The following is a 9,907-nucleotide window of genomic DNA, read 5'->3' as shown; positions in this document are numbered from 1 at the left end:
AAGTGATACATGTGGGATAGAACCCACTGCCAAAACATGGTCTAGAGAAGACCCAGATACAACAAGAGGATAGAGGCTGCCAACCTTGGCGCCTCTAGCAAGCGCAAGTCTGCCTCTGGTAATCTTCCAGGCAGAATTTCCAAAACAGACATGAAATCCTGCATCATCCAACTGTCCTGCAGACATAAGACTGCGCATAAGTGTAGGTACATGACGTACATCCCTGAGCAAAAGGAACTGCCAGTGGAAAACTGCAACTGAATATCTCCACAGCCCACAATATCAAGAGACCTGTCATCTCCAAGTCTGATTGATCCAGATACAGTACGGTAAGAGTGAAACCACTCACGGTAAGGCGTCACATGGAAGGACGCACCTGAATCCAATAACCAGCACTATGCATACATACTAGGTGTCTCAGTCAAGTGTGAGGCATCAGAAGAACTAGCTGCAAGTATGAACTCATCACCACCATCGGAATCCTCGGTCTACGTGACATTAATTTCCTCAATCTTGATGTTGGACTTCGCAGGTATTATGTTGCGATCACATGACTTCTCCTGCACTTTCTCTTTCCCCTTATCCTTGTGCTTCTCATTGCGCAACTCATGACACTGTGGTATGATATGGCCCTTTTTTCCACAATGATGACAAGTGACATTAGCGTTGCGCCCACGTGACTTACTACGCGACTTTCCACGAGATTTAGACCGACCCTTCTGCGAGTCATGGCCACGGCCATGACCACGATCATTCGTGTCATTCCCGCCTCTAACTGTCAAAGCATGTGAAACACGAGAGGCATCCAAGTTTTTGCGATTAACCTCTTCTTGCAGAAGAGCACTCTCAACATCATTCAATTTCAGAGTAGCACTAGAGGCACATAGGGCAGTGCGGAATACATCCCATGACTCATTCAGAGTCCCAAGCAAGAAAAGAGGAGTTACTTCCTCTCCAAAGGTGATATGCTGCGAAGTCAGGTTCTTCAGTATAGCATGGAACTAGCTCAAGTGAGCAGACATAGTCGCATTATCCTTCATACGCAGATCCATAAGCTGCTTCAACTAGTACATCTGACTCGCCGGACTTTTCTTATCATAAAGATTCTTGATCTTATTCCATAGATCCCATGCACTCTGTGCTTCCTCAAATACATTATAATGTACCTGTTTAGTGAGAGACAATACAATCGTGGACTTGCATAGCTCATCAAGTTTAAGCCAGTCATCATTGTTCATAGTTGCAGGCTGCTGCCCGCTCAACCGAAGTGGCTTAATCTGAGATTTATGCACCAAGACCTGCCAAATTTGACTCTTTCAATAAGAGTAGTTGGTACCATCCAACTTTGTGATGTTAAATATGGCATTATCAGTCGAAGAGCACGTCATAATGCAGGCTGGAAATGCACAGACAGTCTAAAACTACTTGCTGTTTTACTGCAGAAAATGCCCAAAATCCACTGAAATGAGCTCCAAATGGCGAGAAAAGTGTGCCAAAAGATGCTACTCACTTAGTACTAGGTGCGGTACATCAAATCAGGATATTTCAGCATAAAAAATACTGCTCAGTCCACCAATAAATGCTTGCTGTAATAAATTTCAAAACTGCAATAATGAGAGCAAACTGTCCTAAAACTGGATCTAATGTCAACTAAACAATGCTAGGTCCAAAGCCGGCATAAAGAGGACAAAGCAAAGCCAAATGACAGTGAAAATACATGAGCATAACACCGAGAGATGTCAAATAGCATCTGCCAGTAAGCGACACACCCCTAGACAATCTAGGCAAAATGTACCTACAACTGCCAAAACCTAACACAAATAGGTGTCTGCTCAAAAGAAAGCGGATCCAAAACTGAGACTCAGTTCATAAGCATCTAGTGAACCAAGACATATACTCAATGCAACATCCAATTGTCGGAGTATAATCCCAAAGTCTCAATACATCTGTAACTGCTCAATGACATAGACTGCTCCAATACATGTAACTGCTCCAATAGCATGTAATCCTTGCTCAAGGTCAAGTAAGCATGCAAGATGCTCCCACTGGCACAAAAGGCGTACAAATGAGCTCAAGGGCTCAAGCAACCCAAGACAAAGTACGAGTGACAAGTGACCAAGTCAATGCGTCATACGCATCCCAAGAGCATGACATACATGAAGCAATTGATGGAAACAACCAACGAGCAATACATAATCCCAAAATAAGATCTCTGTCAACTCAATGACATCTGATAGCAACCAAGTAAATTATCAAACTGAGTCGGAAATGCTCAAATACATCCAAGGCAAAGCTCCCAATGTCGGTAAAGCATAGATGAACCAAGCGGCATATATCACGAACCAAAGCATGTAATGTATGAAGCCTAACTGTCAAGCATAGACATGAGGCATAAGCGGTCCAAGAGCATGCCAAGTCGGTCCAAATGCCAGTGAATACCAACCAAGACGGAGCTTATGCGTAGCTCAAATACATTCCATAGACTCAAACATGAGCTCAAAGTCGTCCCCAAATGTCAGATACATGATGGCAAATCCCAAAGCATACATCCGGTACCAATAGGTAAGTGACAAAGCATCCAAAGTACCTTCAGCCCACTGTTATTACAGCCAAGTTTGACTATTAAAACTGAGAAATTTCAGCCAATATTTCAGGCCAAAATCATGGCATAATCATGTGCATACATTCCCAAGGCACTAGGCATCATGTAGGCCGCATACGGGCATCAAACAAGGTAACCGGAGTAGAGTATAAGCATCAAATGCCAATGCCAAGTGTGGCTGCCCTGTTTCCAGCATTGTATAATAGTAAATGACAGTCCCAAATCAGAGAATGTCAGCCCCAAATCTTCAATGCCAAGCACAAGGCCTAAAGAGGCTTTCAAAGTAGCTCAAATGCCTTCTAGAAACCATTGTTTAAGTGCTCATTTAGGAGCCAAGGCATATAGGCTGAAAACGTGATGAGTAGGCAGGCAGAAATCTGGCGCAAATTCAACGCAGGCTGTCCTGGGAAGTGGCTGCTCCATGTGGCAATGTTGGTGTGGATGGGAGGCTCAAAGAGGCCCCAAAGAGGGCATACACAAAGCCATGAATGCCCAAAGCAGAGGGCAAGGGAGCTATGGAGCTTTGAAGCTTCAAATGATGGCTGCCCCTCTTCTTCCACCTGTTTAAAACTGAGAACTGAAGTAAAACCCTTCAAACTCTGATGCAATACCTCAAGGGCAAGGCCCTGAAGAAGCCCAACAATGCCGGGAGGAAGCTCGGGAAGCCGGGGAGTGTCGGAAGCTCAGGAGATCGGCTATGGTTGCCGGGATGGAGACCCAATGCGTGAAGGGAGTCGATGCGAAGGTAGAGAAGCACCAAGTCGAGCTCGAGCAAGAGGAAGCGAAGCTATGATACCAGTTGAAAGGTGAGAAGGATCGAAGCTTGCACGCGAGCTATGGCGGGAGAGCAAGAGCAAGAAAGAGAGAGACAAGAAATGGGAACTCCAACAGTCACAATGTGTGACCGGGCCTTCCTTTATTTACTAGTCACTAAAATGAATGTAAAGAATAAAGTGACGTGGTGGGTGCCCTCCACCTGCAGTGTGCAGTGGCGGGTACTGTCAATATAGTAATACACGAGGCGGCACGATGGAGGCGCCTTTACCCCAACAATTAAGCCATGACTTAATTTGTAGAATATACAGTGCTTTGTTTGTACACCAAATCTCATAGCAATATGAGATTTTCACTCTACTCTGCTTTCGGTGCCTCCATAGGTACTATCCAAGAGAAAGAGTGGAAGAATGGGAGAGCTTCTTACCCGTTGCTTGCTTGCTCGAGCCTTGCTTCTTTTCCTTCACTTCAGCCTTTAAAATCAACCTCTCTCAATGGCGCCGCTCTGATACCATGTCAAGAATTGCATGGTGGGGGAACTTGCTTAAGTTGTTGTGCCAAACACACACTGTATACACAAAGAGGAAGCTTACTCAAGAACACAAGAAGAGAGATGGATGCAAAAACGTTTTCTTGCTGATTTTTTCTTCTTCTTCCACACACTATACAATGTATACAAAGTATAGATAAGATACAACATAAAGGAAAGTGGTCTACTAAGTCAAACAATGCATAACATACTACACTAATCGATTGGCGCTATATCTTTGCTAGCTGTAGATAGGTGTAATAAACTAAATATAATAAGTGATAAGTCAGTGGCGATGTGAGTATTATAATGACCACTAATGTGCTAAGTGTAGATGTGCGGACCCATCTAGCCAGGCGGTCCATAATCAATGTTCGCACGTGTTGAGCTTGCCATCTCAACAACATTGTGGTGCCAAAGTTATACATTTGATTAGTTATTTTTTCTTAACTAGGCTTGATGTTTTCCTTTATCTACCATTTTCAATGGGGCTTGACGATCGTGATTTTGCAATCTCTTATTCTTAGAGTAATCAACATAGGGTAGAGTAGAGATTCAATCTTGTCTTCGATTAATCAACATGTAGATAAATTTTCCCTCTTTGGTATTGCTTAAATTCATGTGACTGACTAGTTTTCTTTAATTAAGAGGGATTCATCAATTAAACAATTATGTCATAATCTTCTCACATCTATCATTTTCAATAAGTTTTGATGGTTATAACTTTAGAATCAATTGTTGTTGCTGCAATCAACAAAGAGCAATGTTGATATTCTATCTTATAAGTAAAATTTTCTTCTTATATTATAAGAATTTATATGAATGATTAGGTGTTTTGGTTTTTATTGAAGTGCTATATTTCTATAACATTCAAGTATTGAGCAAGGTTTAGGTGAAGCACACAATGCTTGATCTACTAATTTTCCATAGTGAGAAATTCCTTTATGTTGGATGACATGGTTTTGCTAGAAGTCAAGGTTCAAAAATCCTCTGATGTATCAGTCTTATGTGCATGTTTGGATCTCCATGCCATTTGGTTGTGATCCACATAACTTATGTATCATATTATCCATGTAATGTGTAATGTGCTGAGTCATGGAATGTCTTAGGTGTTAATCTAAAGTGCCAATTTGGATCTACATGCCATTTGGCCGCCATCCTTGCAATAACTACTTTGTAATATCCATGTGTTCATACAATGTATTGATTCATATTAGACTCGATTTATTATGATGAAGTTTCCTTTTGCAAAATTATCTAAGTATTTTTGTACTATTTGTTCCATTCTCTTTCATGTAAATTCAATGATCAATGTGATGCATTGAAATTTGAATATGTAATTTTTGATGATATACATATCTATATGCATTTCAATATTGATGTTTGTGTTTGGTTATAAAAGTGTAAATATCTCTTAATACCATAGATGATTCATTGATGAAGTTTCTTTTTGCAAAATTATCTAAGTATTTTTATACTATTTTTTCCATTCTCTTTCATGTAAATTCTATGATCAATGTGATGCATTGAAATTTGAATATGTAATTTATGATGATATACATATCTATATGCATTTCAATATTGATGTTTGTGTTTGGTTATAAAAGTGTGAATATCTCTTAATACCATAGATGATTCATACAACATATTGATGATTATTAGTTAGAATTAAAATGCTTATTGCTTAGGGTTTAATATATCATTATTTACATCTGTTGCCCATATTATGATGTAAAAAAGAAGAATGAGCATTCTCTCGATAGAAGTACGTAACAAAAAAGACAAAGAAGGGAATTAGATCACTGATGTCTCATTGCTCAACTTGGGTGTGCATATGCATCCAAGTACGAATGGAGTTTTTATGTGAAACCAAATGCAATCATAGATATATCAAATCATTGGAAGGTTAAAATTTTGGATCATGATTCTCACCTTGTAATAGAGGTGTTGTACAATAAGTATTCATGCACAAACAAATATATGCCACACCCATTGTAATCATTCAATGAAACATGCAAATAGTAAGTCATTGGAATACATTGAAACAATATAAGGGATTAGGCCAATAGATGGCCTCATTGATGCATTTTCTTAACTAAGAAAGAAAACTTATGGACACATCTATGGTCGTGAAAATGAGCATGTCAAGAGACCCACATCTAGAATCATGTTTATTTTGCAACTTATAAACATGATTTTTCATGACTTTTATATGTGATAAGCCTACAGTTTTCATGCTTTATTGAATGTATATTAAATGTGCTTTATGTAGAAAAGAAAACTAAGGAACTATTGGTTGTAGACCTATGGCTCCAACCACAACTCTCCAACAAACAACTCCTTGATTTTTCCCTATCCTATTTTGTACTCATGGGGCATTGCCATTACGAATCAAATGTAGACACGATAACATAGTTTAAGTCAATAAAATGTTAAATAACACTACATAACAAGACTTACATGAGACCCAAGATAAATCAAATGGTAAAAGGAAAATTCTTGAATTATGTATTCATAACAATACAAATTGCATGAGGCCATTTGAAACTTCACTTATACTAATTTTTTTTTCCAAAGTACAAGATGATATTGCTACAAAATTGATGGCAAGTTGCCTGTCTTCCAAAATAGTATATATAATAAAGCCTAAAGACATATGACAAATCCTAAAACATGTCCATACATATTAGTTTAACTACTATCAATAGATGAATAGACTTTGCTATTAGTATCTATAGAAGGATGATAGCTCCAAAGTTATTCATATCTCACTCCCATATAAAATTTAAATGATACATATACATAATGAATTGGGATAGCTACACCTTCAACACATATAGATCACTAATATCAACCTATAGAGTCTTGTAGCACTCAACCCCACAAAGTTGTCACTCCTTGTGTCAAATTCATAGCATCTTCATATGTTGCCCTAGTATCTCCCCTTGCTTTTCTCACTTTTCCTTAAAAATGGAAGCTTGCATCTCATATTGAGTCCATCAAATAACGTTCTTTATTCTTATAGACAAAACTATACTTAATGAGAATGAAACCTAACACCAACATATACATAAAAAATAATATAAAAATAATTTTAAAAATATCTAAACATCCAAAATAAATTTATCCAAATCATAGAACCTAATATTTTTTCGAAAAATGGTTCTCTCCATGCTAGTAAGGTTCCTACACCTTCAATATAAGCTCTACACCTAGTGGCATCCTAAATTTAACTCATAAACTAGATGAATTTGAGAAGAAGAAGCTATGAGTTGATCAATAACTAACATAGATAAGAAATAAAATAGTAAACTTAGCAACAAGTGTTTCTACTACACATTTACAAACTCGTGGGGAACCTCGTTTCCAAATATATTAACAAAACCATTGCAAAGAAGTAGCAACATGTTTAATAGTACATGAGACCAATCATTCAATAACCCATTGATGAGATCACAATTGAGAGCCTTTTAGACCACATGCAAATAAATGTTTAAACTAGAAAATACATTTAAATAGTGATTAATTTCAAGTCTACCACAATGTTTACAGTCATTTCTCACACATAAACAACCCTAAATAGTGCGTAGCAACAAAGATGTGGATTGTTCAAGAAATAAAAGAAAGGTTTAAATCGCCAAAGCAAATGTATACAATCCCTAGATTCTAAAGAGAGTGAAAGTGAAGCAAACCTTAGATATGTTGAGTTGAAGGATCTCTCCATGGCCTTAGGTATGAACCCCCACACACTGCACTAGCTCCCTCTTTGTCTCCCTCTCCCTATCCTTCTTAGGTTGTTTACTCTCAATCTATCCCAAAATTTTGGTTTTTTGGGCCAATTTAGAATACTTGGTTTTGGCACATGCAAGAAAAAAATTTGCACCATGTTTAAACAAGCGTGAACTCATGCATGAAAATTTAAAAACAAAAACCTCTAAATTGGTATTAAAAAGGGCACTTGAAAGCTAAATTTATCTTGATTTTAAATGATGACTTAGTCATGATTATTAGTGCACCCACTAATGAGTGTTTCACCTCTATCTCTCTCCTCTGATTTTGTTATAGCGTGAATTAACAATTTCATGATATCCATTTGACGAACTGCCTTATGTTTATAGAAGTATACCCTTAAAATTTTAATGAGTGATAACATGTCAAGAATTTTACAATTTCTTTCAAGTGTACCCACATCAAAATTGATTAATTACTTTTTGAGGGACACATGGCCCAACAAATCATAGAGGACCTTGCTTTTTGCTATGATTCTAAGAACATATTGCCGAAGGGGGGTTGAGAATATGAAACTCTTGAGATTATGCATGTACTAAATTTCAATAACATAAAATGGACATTACAGTAGTACATAGATTTTATACATGTACAATACAAAAATTTTAATAGACATATTGAACTCTATGAAGCCAAGCACTGGCTCAAAGAATATGCACATAGGTTGGTTTATATTGTTTTTACTTTTTGTGCGTGCACACACACACACACACACACACACACACACACACACACACACACACACACACACACACACACACACACACACACACACACACACACACACACACACACACACACACACACACACACACACACACACACACACACACACACACACACACACACACACACACACACACTTGAAGCACACACATCATAAAAAGTGCATAAGAGGGCTACACAATAAGCGTTATAGACTTACTTGGACCAAAGCCCGAGGTTACTATCAGGGAATTTTTGAATTGGCAAGGAGATGAAGATATAGGGCGAGCTAGAAAAGGCAAGATGGTCCCAAATGGCAAACTTTAGAAAGAGGTGTTCTAGGCCTCATCTTGACTCAATTTTTCAGTGGTGGAGTCATGGGAACCCAACATATCTTGTGCTCAAGTTTCATTGCATTTGATAACTCCAAGTAAGTTAGTAATCATGTTGTGGATTTGACCATGTGCTTTAGGATATATTGTATATAGATGAGTTTACATCGAGATAAGGAGGATCTCAACATGTGGACTGATGTAAAGACTCAGCTCTAAAGGATCGCATTGACAACCTTAGTGCCGATGTCAAGAAAGAAATCCTTTTTGTATTTGAAGGCCCCTCCTCTCCATGTGTATTTTCGTTAATGAATAGGAGACATTTTACTTTGTCCCAATAAACATAAATTTATTAAGTAAATGTGTGCTTCATGCAATTGTGATGATAATGTGTGCTATGTGAACAACCAATGATGTGCTATGTATTTACATGAGACAATGTACCATGGCATTTGCATAATTCAATTTAATTATGTAAATGCATGGTACGTACACATGCAATTATGTATATGTGATAAACGTAGCTCATATCTATAACAATACATGTGTGGTACATCATGCACAATATGTGTACCTACTGCTACTTATGAACATAAGTTAATGATCATACAATTTAAGAAACGAAACAAATAACTTTACTTGAAATTATTAGAATTAAGTACACATTGCATGAGACAAAATATATACACATTCTATTACAAAGTATGCAAAATATTTTGGTTTTCCAAGCTATTATATTATAGCATACATGGAAAGATCTTGTATCATAAGTGACATGAACCTATAAGGAATGTCCCTTGCCATATTGAATCAAGAAGTTCATATCTTTATTGATGATTGTGACTTGCTTTGCACGAATCTGAAACCTTTAGCTCAAGATACCAAACTTTGGATTAAAGCCCTCTAGATTAAAAAAAGAAAAAGAAAAAGTGGACTCTTGGCCACCTAACATGTGCACATTTGAAGTTTCATTGCATTCCGATAAAGTTTAGCATTTTTAAAATTATCTTACGTACAATTATGGATGGATCAATAATTGAGAAATTAAAATTGTAATTACTAATCCTTAGAAATTTTACACCACACCACGTAGACTGTACCAAGGCATCAAGAGTGAAGCACATAATAAGAAATGACAACTTTTTGCATGTTTTTATTGTTGAAATTGATAAGCAT

The sequence above is a fragment of the Lygodium microphyllum genome, chromosome 27 (assembly GCF_053477565.2).
Source record: "Lygodium microphyllum isolate KBCC chromosome 27, Lygodium_microphyllum_v1.1.10, whole genome shotgun sequence".
Lineage (NCBI taxonomy): Eukaryota > Viridiplantae > Streptophyta > Polypodiopsida > Schizaeales > Lygodiaceae > Lygodium > Lygodium microphyllum.
This window is presented reverse-complemented; position numbering follows the sequence as displayed.